Here is a 13,488-nt window from a genome sequence, read left to right as displayed (position 1 = left end):
TGGCAAATGTAAATATTATACTGGAAGAAGCTTATTATTACCTGTGGCCGTTTGAGCTGATTTTCTAGCTCAGACATAGGGGAGAGATGAACACTCCAGGGATAGGCCATATAATGGCAACAATAGATAAATTAATATAATTTCATTGGAGCATCAAGAGCTTAATGCCTAGAAGCACAGCTTGTTCTCCCCCTTCTTCTGCTGTTTTTTGCTGCTTGAGCTGCGCCTGCCTATCTTCCCTGGCTGCTGTTTTGACTGCTGCTGCTTCGACACCGCTTGACCCCTCCCCCATCTCCCTTAAGGTTATTGTATTGTTCTTTTTTTTCCCCTTCTCTACTTGTTATCTCTCGTTACACTGTTATACTTACACTATAAGAAACACAATTTCATCTTTCCCTGACTTTCAAAAAAAAATCTGTGTTGTGGTGAGTTTATTTCGCCCCGGGGTAGGGATCTGCCCTAACCCGGGACATTAATTTTAGCGGTTTTCCAAACGTAGGGCACGATCTTGGCTTGGTTTTGATTTTTTTTTTTGATTGATAATCAGAAGAAGGACGTCAGGGAAAAATGAATTTGTTTGATATATTTTGGCCTATTATTGCCTCAATTCTGACTTTATCAGTTCAGCAGTGTTTTACCACCATGGTGCATTACCAGTGTTAAAATTGAGCCACCAAAAACTTAGAGATAAGTTTAAGGAGTTTTATTTTGGCAAGCAAGGAGCAGTGCTAGGCACAGGGGAGTTTATCTCTGCAGCTGCACGCTGTACATACGTGATTGCAGGATTTTTATTTCCCACTCAGATACATATTCATAAAGCAGTGTAATACATATTCTATTATTTCCAGAAACGGTTGCAGTTTTTCCTGGAACTGTTGCGCATGTCTGCTAATCCTCCTGGGGGTCTCTCTGGTGGTCGTGAGGCTGAAGTAATAAGTCTTCCTCAGGTGTCTTTGTGACTCAGCTCTTTGTGTCTTCATGTTCGCGCACTTTTTAGTTTCTTATCTACCATGCTCATGGTGCTTTTCGGTTATCGTTCATCCCTAGCCTTGCTCAGTTAGCTCTGGCACGCCCCTGTTTTGTTCATGTCCCCCATTGACAGGGGGCTATCTCTCCACAGTACTTTCTGTTATTGCTCGTAGTTTTCAACGTCTCCACCTTAGTTAGCTCCAACACACCCTGCTCTGCTGTGATGGTTTGGGGTTTACCCCGCCCCCCCCCACACTTTTGTATTTGCCCCAGCTAACTCAGACGGACCCTGGGAATATAGATGAAGCAATTTATTTACAGCTAGCAGAATTTACAAGCAGCTATTTACAATATATACAGTTATATACAATTATATACAGAAATATACAAAGGATAAACAATACAAAAGCACAACTCCCCTCCCAGAAACCTGAGTCCCCAGGAGGGGCTGTCAAACCACCCCAACACCTCCCCCCCGGCCCTCTCAACCTTACCCCAGTTCTCAGGAAGAAGAGAGGTGCAGCCAAGAGGTTAGGGAGCAAGGTTAGTAGGAGCAGGGTTAATGAGATGTGACCAGGTCTAAGGCAAAAGCAAGAGTGAGAAACAAAATGGAGAATGTTTTCTTCTTCTTCCCAGAGTTCTCAGCGAGACTGTGAGAGAAGTTGACATCAATTGTTTTCATTTCACTGCCCGTTATCTAGTTCTGTTACCAAAACATTCCAGCTTGCTTCAAACTAGCACAATCCACCCCTTGTCTACTTCGCTCAGAGTATCGCTGAGAATTATCCAATCTAATCTAAACCAATATTTACACTAAAACAATATATACAAGTTCAGTTCACACTTCAATCAGATGTAGGTGATTCAAAAGCTCAGAACAGGGACTCCCAGGTGACGTTGGGTTCGTGCTCACGTACTGTAGATTCTATCATAGATTCTCTCAGTGTTGGGCGCCGATGTTACCTAGAACAGAAAACTCCTAACAACTTATGTTACGCACTCTGAATTTAAACTCTCTCAGCTAAGGTTAGATTTCTCTGTGGAATACACTGGATTTCACCATTCTCCTGCATTACCCAGTATGTATGACCAGGACCTTCAGCAGAAACCACCCCTCGGACAGGTTTCCCTTCGCCCGAAGGAGAAAATACCCAAACAGTTTTCCCTAACAGATTCTTCTCACGTACAACAGGAACTTTATCACCGTCTACTGTTTGGACTAAATCTGATTATGCAGGTCCTGCTCTGTTTACTGAACCTCTACTATTTACCAACCAAGTAGCTTGTGCTAAATGTTTGTCCCAGTTTTTCAGAGTTCCACCCCCCATGGCTTTTAGGGTGGTTTTCAGCAAACCATTGTAGCGTTCAATCTTCCCTGAAGCTGGTGCATAGTAGGGTATGTGATAGATCCATTCAATACCATGCTCTTTGGCCCAGTTTTTCACAAGATTGTTCTTGAAATGAGTACCATTGTCTGACTCGATTCTTTCTGGAGTTCCATGTCTCCACAAGATCTGTCTCTCCAAACCAACAATGGTGTTACGTGCAGTAGCATGTGGAACTGGATAGGTTTCCAACCATCCAGTGCTGGCTTCTACCATCATTAGCACATACTGCTTGCCAGAACGAGATCGAGGTAAAGTGATGTAGTCAATCTGCCAGGCTTCACCATACTTGTACTTTGACCATCTATCACCATACCATAAGGGCTTGATTCGCTTAGCCTGCTTAATAGCAGCACAAATGTCGCAGTCATAGATGACTTGGGTGATAGCGTCCATGGACAAGTCAATTGACCTATCGCGAGCCCATCGGTATGTTCCATCTCTGCCTTGATGTCCAGATGAGTCATGGGCCCACCGAGCTAAGAACAGCTCACCTCGGTGTTTCCAATCAAGGTCAATGTCAAGTTCAGAGTTGGTATCAACTTGAGAAATCTTAGCAGCTTGGTCTGCCTTCTGGTTATGTTGATGTTCCTCAGTGGCTCTGCTCTTAGGCATGTGTGCATCTACGTGCCGCACCTTCACAGGAGTTCTCTCCAGCCGTGCATCAATGTCCTGCCATAGATCAGCACACCAAATAGGCTTTCCTTTCCTTTGCCAACCATTCTTCTTCCAGTCCTTTAGCCAGCCCCACAGAGTATTGGCTACCATCCACGAGTCGGTGTAGAGGTAAAGGATAGGCCAATTCTCACGTTCAGCCACATCAAGACCAAGTTGAACAGCTTTTACCTCAGCGAACTGACTGGATTCTCCTTCTCCATCTTTTGTTTCGGTAACTCTCCTAGTTGGACTCCAAACTGCTGACTTCCATATTCGCTTGTTCCCAACAAGACGACAGGAACCATCTGTGAACAAAGCATAGTTCTTTTCCTGATGAGAGAGATCACCATAGGGAGGAGCTTCCTCAGCACGAGTTATTTTCTCCTCTGGAGGTTTGGAACAGTCTGTGCCTTCCGGCCAGTTGGTGATCACCTCCACTAGACCAGGTCGGTCAAGATTACCCATTCGTGCTCGTTGGGTTATCAAAGCCATCCATTTAGACCAGGTTGCATCTGTGGCATGATGTGGTGATGAACCTTTGCCCTTGAACATCCAGTTAAGAACTGGCAGTCTAGGAGCTAAAAGCAGCTTCTGAAGTGATTGGAACTGAGTCACAATTGCCATCTCTTATCTCTGTAAAAATCCTTGCATGGACTTGGTTATTTCTTGCTTCATGTAGTTTTTAAGAAGGCTAAAGTTAAGCTTTCAAACATGTTCTGGAGCTGGGGTGATTCTATTCTTGGTTATGCTGGTTTTAGTGTCACTGGGAATATTGCTAGTGATATTACAAGAGTTTTTGTCAATAATGTTACAATCAATCGAGAGTCTGCTTTATCTACTGCTCTCATGAGGGTCATCCAGCCCCAAACTGAAATGCCAAGTCCATGCAAGGATTTTTACAGAGATAAGAGATGGCATCAAGGAGAGCATGAAAGAACTGAAGGAGGATCTTACAACCTCAATTTCCAATCTGGTAAAGGACACCGTTCCTGCATCATCTGAATGGGTGCATGTTTCTGCAATCAGGAACACACGCCCACCTCCTGCAAGGCAATTCCAGCCTAGGAGGAGACAAATTCCACCCAGACATCAGCAATCACGTGCATCACTGTGGATAATTCTGTGTGACAAATTAGGTGAGAACATGAACAAATGGGATGGTAAACCAACTTCAGCTCATTCAAAGAGGGTCAGGGAACTGCAGAGTGGCAGAAACAGAGGCAATAATGCCAGAAAAGTAGCTGTCACTTCTTCAGTTCCTGAGAGCAACTGCAATTGTTCCAACAGTTGCAATTCCTCTCACAACAACACCAATCATTGTGTACACCCTACATGCCATGTTCAGCATTAGGGGTGCCCTGCCTCCAGCCAGGAGGAGGAAAGGGATAGTGGAGAGAATCGAATCTATTGGAATGTATTCATTAGGTGGCCTGGCAGTTCAAGAGTTCGGAAATACAGGGCTTTAGTTGACACAGGTGCTCAGTCAGTAGAGCATGAGACTCTTAATCTCAGGGTCATGGGTTCGAGCCCCACGTTGGTCGCCAATTAAAAAATGTGATGGTTTGGGGTTTACCCCGCCCCCCCCACACTTTTGTATTTGCCCCAGCTAACTCAGACGGACCCTGGGAATATAGATGAAGCATTTATTTACAGCTAGCAGAATTTACAAGCAGCTATTTACAATATATACAGTTATATACAATTATATACAGAAATATACAAAGGATAAACAATACAAAAGCACAACTCCCCTCCCAGAAACCTGAGTCCCCAGGAGGGGCTGTCAAACCACCCCAACACCTCCCCCCCGGCCCTCTCAACCTTACCCCAGTTCTCAGGAAGAAGAGAGGTGCAGCCAAGAGGTTAGGGAGCAAGGTTAGTAGGAGCAGGGTTAATGAGATGTGACCAGGTCTAAGGCAAAAGCAAGAGTGAGAAACAAAATGGAGAATGTTTTCTTCTTCTTCCCAGAGTTCTCAGCGAGACTGTGAGAGAAGTTGACATCAATTGTTTTCATTTCACTGCCCGTTATCTAGTTCTGTTACCAAAACATTCCAGCTTGCTTCAAACTAGCACATCTGCCATTCTCATATTGTCATATTTTCATTTTCTCCTATTTTTGTATTTTGCTTTGCCCTGTCTAATGTTGACACAGGTACTATTTTTCACACCAGGTGTGTTCATTCTTCGATAAGATGGTCTGGAACTCGGTAAAAGCTGTGCTAGCGAAGGTTGGAGATTTTGTTAGGAATGTTTTAGGGTTTAGAAATGTTGCTGAGGGTGTGCCGTATGTTATACTGGTGTCAGAGACTAAGAGTTATTTGGAAGAGCTGAGTTACCCAGTGGCCTGCCTAGTATGTTTGAACTTGATATTTTTTGGCTACTATTGTAGGTCTGGTTGTAGTTTGGAGACAAAAGAGATGCAGGAAGAAACAGGATATAAGTGAGGTTTTTACCTTTTCCAGAGGCAATAGCAGGGAGCTAGGGGTTAAAGAAACAGTCTGCGACTGAAGCAGGGGAGGGAAGGGCACACGGCACTGGGCAGACGGGCTGCTCACAGAGCAGCAAAACATCCTGCCTCGGAACCTTTGAAAGGAGAAAAAAAGTATTGGATATGGCCCGTACCCCACTGACCCTGAAGCATGGAGGCAGGAAACAATCTAGTTCCCGTTTGTACCTGTCCTGGAGTCCTGTACCCCTAAATTCCTCTCCTGCCCGGACTTTGGGGGGAAAGGGGAAAAGCCGCCTGGTTTCCCTCCCCCCTCGCATGCCCTGCAGCCGTGAAGGGGGGGAGGACTGCCCCGTGAGTTCCTGCGCTGGAGCCAGGCTGGGATTGGCCATGCGTTTTCACGCCTAAAGGTGTGGTAACCCTGCCCTTTGTCTAGCGAAGGTTATAAATATTGGGGGTCTTCCCACCTTTGGGGTTCCTGCTTTGGAGTTTGCCTGTGCCTGGACGTATGTGTCTGCCTGAGCTCACACACCCCCTTCACCTGGACTGCAGAGAGACCTTCAAGGATTTGCTTTCCTATTGACACCTTTGTGTGCCTAACGACCCTTAACGACCTCTTAACGATTCACCTGCAGCCGCTGGAAAAGAAGAGGAAGACAGACCTCACGAGTCAGCCTGAGTGAGTTATTTGGCTTAGCTTAATTTAGTAAGAAACCGCTATCAATTAATAGCTAAAGCCTTTTCCAACTTCTGACTTCCAAAATAGTCAGATTATTGACGGTGTCCTTGTAGTTTAATTCTCAAGCGACTGAATCTGCTTATTAAACTAAATTAATCTTTGTATATATAGTTGTGGAGGCGGGTTTTTGGGAAAATAAAAAATAACTATTTTTGATAAATTCCCGACTCGGCCACACATTAATTCCTGCTCTCCGCAACAGTACCGAATAGAATGGAGAAAAGTAAAGGTAGAAGTGATGGAACCCCTGCAGAAGTGCAGTCACAAAGGGCTGTGGCGGCAGCGCCGGATCTGGCAGCAGACAGTGTGGGCTATGGCAAAGTCCCTCAGATGGATAAAGTTGAGGAAATGGTTTGTGGAAAATGCGTCTTGAACGTTTTGATCTGTAGGAGTGTCTTGGGTTCAAATGCAAGTTCCCAGAGACTCTTATAAATTTGGTAGACCCAATGACAATTTATAGAGTTTATAGAGTTTATAGAGTTTATAGAGTGCCCTCCCCTCCTCCCCCTCCTTTCCCCAAAAGACAGGGAGAGAGAGATAAGAGGTAGGGACACCCCCAATAAATCAATCTCACTCGATTTGGAAGTTAAAAAGGAAAAGTTTAACAATAACTTAGAAAAGGTATTGGAGGTAGGGAAGTTTACAAAGGATAAGGAAGGGAAAACAGCAAAATACAAAACAGGGATGGATACAACCCGAGTAGTGTGATGGTGTCTCTGCCTCGTGGCTGCCACGTGGTGTGCTGGTATGCAGTATCAGTGTGTGTGTGAACACAGGAAAAAGAGACTGAGACAGGGAGGTCCTGTCTCTTTTATACCACAGGAAGCGGGGGGAGTGGGCTAACCATCACCTGGAGTGTGGCCCACCCCTGGGGAGGGGCCAAGACCCCCAGGGTCAGGTTCAGGGTCACTCCCCCAGGAGTGTTAACCCTATACATTCCACCCCTTGGTTAGACCACTTCCACCTTCCTACGAACAGTCTTCTTCTCCAAAGAATGGGAAAAAGTGTCCATGGCTTAAGAGTTCTTGAAGTCCTTCTTGGTCCCCAGCTGTATCCCAAGGCGATGTGCTCCTCTGGTCCGGTGCAGGCTGGTGAGGTGTGAGCAGGACAGGAACGGAAGTCAGTGAAACAGGAACAGTTCTTGTTGGAACTCAGGAAAGAGTCTTTTCCCTCTGTGAAGAAAACATCAGGAACAGTCTCTCTTGGTGTCTGGCATCAGGGGAACAGGTGTAGATGAGATGGCTGTAGACATCCTCTGCAGGGAAATCAGGAACAGTCTCTCACTGCAGGGCATCAGTGACGAATCAGGTGCAGGGTTCTGGTTGGACGCCGTGGTGTGATGTGATGTTGTAGGACTCTGGATAGCTGCTGCTGTGATGTAGGTTCCGTTGGACGCCGTGTAGTGGTGAGGGTATAACTACAAAAACAACTTGTAACCCCTTATGAACTATGATACAAGTATTGCACAACTATGATACAACTATGATACAACTATAATACAAGATAACCTGAAAGTATCTGGAACACATGGAATCAACTCTGAGATTTCAAAACCTTTTCAGCTAAAGAGAGATTTCTCTGAGGGACACACTCGATAACACCAGTTTCCATCATCACCCAGTATGTGTGACCAGGACCCTCTGCAGATACCACCCCTTTGATAGGTTTTCCCCCACCAGAGGCAGGAGCAACCCACACAGTCTTTCCCAGTAGATTCCTTTCACAGACCACAGGAACTCCATCTCCCTCAACTATGGGCAGTAGGGCAGACTGAGCAGGACCAGCTCTGTTAACTGATCCCCTGCTGTTCACCAGCCAAGTGGCTTCTGCAAGGTGCTTCTCCCAGTTTCTGAGAGTTCCACCTCCCATAGCCTTCAGGGTGGTTTTCAGCAGGCCATTGTGTCGCTCAATCTTTCCTGCAGCTTGTGGGTAGTATGGGATGTGATAAACCCATTCTATCCCATGCTCTTTTGCCCATTGCTTACAAGGTGGTTCTTGAAATGGGTCCCGTTGTCTGACGCAATTCTCTCTGGGGTACCGTGTCTCCACAGGATGTGACTCTGCAGGCCCAGAATGGTGTTACAGGCAGTAGCATGAGGTACTGGGTAGGTTTCCAGCCACCCCGTGCTTCCCTCCACCATGGTTAACACATACTGCTTGCCACTACGAGACCGAGGCAGAGTGATGTAATCGATCTGCCAGGCCTCCCCATATCTGTACTTTGACCACCGTCCCCCGTACCACAAAGGCTTCATGCGCTTAGCTTGCTTTATGGTGGCACAGATGTCACATTCATGGATAACCTGAGTTATGGCCTCCATGGATATGTCCACGGACCTGTCTCAGGCCCATTGGTATGTGGCATCTCTTCCTTGGTGGCCAGAAGAGTCATGTGCCCACCGAGCTAAGAACAGTTCACCTTTGTGTTTCCAGTACAGGTCAATCTGGCAGATGTGGGCAGCCAGGTCAGCTTGGTGGTTATGCTGCTGTTCTTCAGTGGCTCTGCTCTTTGGGATGTGAGCACTGATGTGTCGGATTTTAACTGGTCGTTTGTCCAGGCGTGCAGAAATGTCTTGCCAGAGGTCAGCAGCCCAAATAGGCTTCCCTTTTCTCTGCCAATCATTTCTCTTCCACTCCTTCAGCCACCCCCATAAGGTATTTGCTACTATCCATGAGTTGGTGTAGATGTATAGCATTGCCCACTGCTCTCGTTCTGCAATGTCCAGGGCCAGCTGGATGGCTTTCACCTCAGCATACTGGCTGGATTCACCTTCTCCGTCCCTTGCCTCTGCAACCCTGCGTATGGGGTTCCAGACGGCAGCCTTCCATCTCCGCTTGCTGCCTACCAGGCGGCAAGATCCATCTGTGAACAGAGCATATGCCTTTTCCTCCTCAGGGAGGTCACTGTATGGGGGGGCTTCCTCGGCACGGGTCACTGCCTTCTCTTCTGCTGGTTTTCCAAAGTCAGTGCCCTCTGGCCAGTTGGTGATGACCTCCACAATGCCTGGGCGCTCGAGAGTCCCCATCCTAGCCCTCTGAGTTATCAGAGCCATCCACTTACTCCAAGTGGCATCTGTGGCATGGTGCGGAGTTGAACCCATCCCTTTAAACATCCAAGTCAGGAGTGGAAGCCTTGGAGCTAAAAGGAGTGGTGACTCCGTCCCAATCACCTCAGAGGCAGCTCTGACTCCCTCATAGGCAGCTAGGATTTCTTTCTCTGTGGGGGTATAGTTGGCCTCTGAGCCTTTGTACGCCTTGCTCCAGAACCCGAGTGGGCGGCCTCGTGTCTCATCAGGAGCTTTCTGCCATAGGCTCCAGCTAGGACCATTCTCACCGGCTGCTGTATAGAGAATGTTCTTAATCTCTGGGCCGGTTCGAACTGGTCCCAAGGCCATGGCATGGACCACCTCTCGTTTATTCTGGTCAAATGCCACCTGCTGCTCAGGTCCCCACCCAAAGTTATTTCTCTTTCTTGTTACGTCAAAGAGGGGTTTCACAATTTGACTGTACCCGGGAATGTGCATCTTCCAAAAGCCCACAAACCCCAGGAAGGATTGTGTCTCCTTCCGGTTAGTGGGTTCCACCATAGTGGCCACTTTATTCACCACATCCATAGGGATGTGGCGTCGGCCATCCTGCCATCGAACTCCCAGGAACTGGATCTCTCTGGCAGGCCCTTTCACTTTGCTTCTCTTAATGGCAAAACCAGCATCCAACAGGATATTAATGATCTTCTCACCCTTCTCGAAGACCTCCTCTGCTGTCTCACCCCATACAATGATGTCATCGATGTACTGCAGATGTTCCGGAGCTCCACCCTTCTCCAGTGCAGTCTGGATGATGCTATGGCAGATTGTAGGGCTGTGCTTCCACCCTTGAGGCAGTCTGTTCCAGTGGTACTGGACTCCTCTCCAGGTGAAGGCAAACTGTGGCCTACATTCTTCTGCAATGGGGATGGAGAAGAAGGCATTAGCAATGTTAATTGTGGCATACCATTTGGCCTCCTTCGTTTCCAGTTCATACTGCAGCTCCAACATATCAGGCACGGCTGCGCTGATTGGAGGAGTGACTTCGTTCAGGCCTCGGAAATCCACCGTAAGTCTCCACTCCCCCGTCTCCTTTCGCACTGGCCATATCGGGCTGTTGAAGGGCGAGTGGCTCTTGCTGATGACAAGCTGCTGCTCCAGGCGGCGAATCAGCTGCTGTATGGGTAGCAGGGAGTCTCTGTTGGTGCGGTATTGCCTGCGATGAACTACATGAGAAGCAATAGGTAACTTAACATCTTCCACCTTGTGGGTACCAACCACGGAAGGGTCATCTGACAAGCCAGGCATGATAGACAGCTGCTCTTTGTCTGCAGTCTCTACAGCTGCTATGCCAAATGCCCACTTGTTCCCCTTCGGATCTTTAAAGTACCCTTCCCGGAGAAAGTCGATCCCCAGGATGCAAGGTGCATCAGGGCCAGTTACTATGGTGTGCTTCTCCCACACATTCCCGGTGAGGCTTATCTCAGCCTGCAGCACAGTCAACTCCTGAGACCCCCCTGTGACTCCTGAAATTGTAATAGTTTCTGTCCCCCTGTGGCTGGAGGGGATCAGAGTGCCTTGGGCACCGGTGTCTACCAACGCTCTATACTTCTCGGCTTCAGAAGTGCCAGGCCATTTCACAAACACGTCCCAATATACTCTGTTATCCCTGGCCTCCGCCTGGCTGGAGACAGGGCACCTCTAATGCTGAGCAGTGTGACCGCATGAGGCACATGGACCTGAGTTACTGGCTTCACCACCCTTTGGGCGAGAGGGCTGCCTGCGGGACACTGGGGCAACTCCTCTTCTGGAGGAGTTATTCCCTGTGTTTGTCCCCTGCAGTTCCCTTACCCTGGCCGATAGAGCTGAGGTGGGCTGGCCATGCCATCTGTCCATATTTTCCCCATGTTCACACAGTGTTCTCCAGAGTGACCCCCTGTGTGTACCCTGTCTGCTCTGGGCTGGTCTCCTGCAGGGAGGAGGAGGAGTACGGCGACGTGTGTTCCTTACAGCTAAGACTTGCACCCATTCTGAAGGTGAAGAGCAGTCATCCTCTGCCTTCTGCAGTTCAGAGAAAGAGGCTTTTAGCTCGTTCACTTCTTGGGTGAGGGTCTCTACAGTGGCAATTAAGGTTTTCCTCGACAAACTGTCTTCAAACTGTCTTAGGTCATTCACAAACTCCCTGATTGTGGGAAGGTTGTTGGGGTCTCTGCCCAGCAGCAGTGCTCCCAGTGTAGGGGCGTATGTGGAAGGGGCAGACTGGGTCAGTTTCTTTAAGAGGGCTGGCTTCATGCGGACATCATCAGGGTCCGAGGGCATCTGGTCGGCTCCATAGATTATCTCTTGTACCGCCATTTGCCTCAGGTATGAGACACCCTGTTCCATATCTGTCCATTTAAGGGGATGGAAAATCATGTCATCCTTAGTCGGGTACCTGTACCTCACAGCTATCAGAAGCGTGGCCCAAAGTGAGTGGGTACCATCGAGCCTTCCCAGCTCCTTATCCACACCTCCATCCCTCGACAAGGATCCCAGCTGCTTTGCCTCCCTCTGATCTAGGTCCACGGTTTCTGCTCCTGCATCCCAACATTTCAAAAGCCAGGCTAAAAGGGACTGTCCGTTTGCCCTTGCATACTCCTGCCTTGTGTGCCTGATTTCCTTTCTGGGCGTGGAGCTGATAAGGATCACTCCATTATCAGGTCCATTTCCAGCTGGTTGCTGTTGCTGGGGGGTGCTGGTTCCCGAAGAGGTCCCTTGCCCTGGATCGGTATCTGCGGGAGGGTTTTTGATTTGATCTTGCTGGCCGCGTGGTAATTGGCGCTAGGTGAAGGGGGCTGGGCTGAGGGGGCAGGGTCCGGGGGGCTGCCCTGGGCGGGACCGGAGGCGGAGTTCGGGGCGGAGCCGTGCTAGGGGCGGTGCCTGCGCTAGGGGCAGCCGGAACGGCCTGACCTGTCGCCCAACCCCCGCAGCTGCAGCTCAGGCAGTGAGGACCACCCCTCCCCCTAAGCACCCTAATGGCGGCGCCCACCCGATACTTCCACGTGTCCCAGTTCACCGCTATCTTATTAATTCCCAAACCCAAATTTACACACAGTGAAATAACAGCTATCCAGTACCATTTCTCCCCCAAAATATCTGGAGCTTCTGTGCTCCAATGCATATACTCAGATTGATTCCATGTTCCAGAAACATTTCTAAACACAGTGATATTACTAACAGAATTCAGGAAATAGGCATAGACTGGGGCAGGCAAATGCTTAGAATATTCCCAGAGCATATCAATGACAATCCAGAAGACATGGTAACTTATAAACTTTAACAGCCAGCCCCACAACAGCCATGCAAAAGCATTAATGATTAAGACTTTCAGAATATCCATTTTTTAACTTCCAAATCTTCTCTGAAAGAATTCTTTCTACCTAGCCCCACGTTGAGACGCCAAATAAATTGTCTTGGGTTCAAATGCAAGTTCCCAGAGACTCTTATAAATTTGGTAGACCCAATGACAATTTATAGAGTTTATAGAGTTTATAGAGTGCCCTCCCCTCCTCCCCCTCCTTTCCCCAAAAGACAGGGAGAGAGAGATAAGAGGTAGGGACACCCCCAATAAATCAATCTCACTCGATTTGGAAGTTAAAAAGGAAAAGTTTAACAATAACTTAGAAAAAAAAAGGGATTGGAGGTAGGGGAGTTTACAAAGGATAAGGAAGGGAAAACAGCAAAATACAAAAAACAGGGATGGATACAACCCGCGTGTGTGATGGTGTCTCTGCCTCGTGGCTGGTATGCAGTATCAGTGTGTGTGTGTGATCATGAACGCAGGTAGAGGAGGAACGAGCAAGAGAAAAGAGAGCGAGGAGCAGGAAGTGCTCCTCTTTTATACCGCAAGAAGTGGGGGGAGTGGGCTAACCATCACCTGGAGTGTGGCCCACCCCTGAGGAGGGGCCAAGACCCCTAGGGTCAGGTTCAGGGTCACTCCCCCAGGAGTGTTAACCCTATACAAGGAGGGTCGCTGACACCAGAGCCACTCCCATTAGAGAGGCTGCTGAGGCAAAGGTTCTTTCACCTGCAACCAGGGGACCATGTTAAAAATAGTTCTCGCACACTTTGAGATTGAATATGAGAAAATCAACTTGATTTAGGTAAAATAAGCAAAAGCAGCGCTGGGCGGCTGGGGAGTCTCCTGCCCACCAATGGCTCGCAAAATATCTGAGCTTTCAAACCCCTTTATATACACAACTGCCACTAGGCAGTAACTTTCCATCG

This window comes from Pogoniulus pusillus, chromosome W, assembly GCF_015220805.1.
Source record: "Pogoniulus pusillus isolate bPogPus1 chromosome W, bPogPus1.pri, whole genome shotgun sequence".
NCBI classification, from domain to species: Eukaryota; Metazoa; Chordata; class Aves; order Piciformes; family Lybiidae; genus Pogoniulus; species Pogoniulus pusillus.
Note: the sequence above shows the minus strand (reverse complement) of the source record.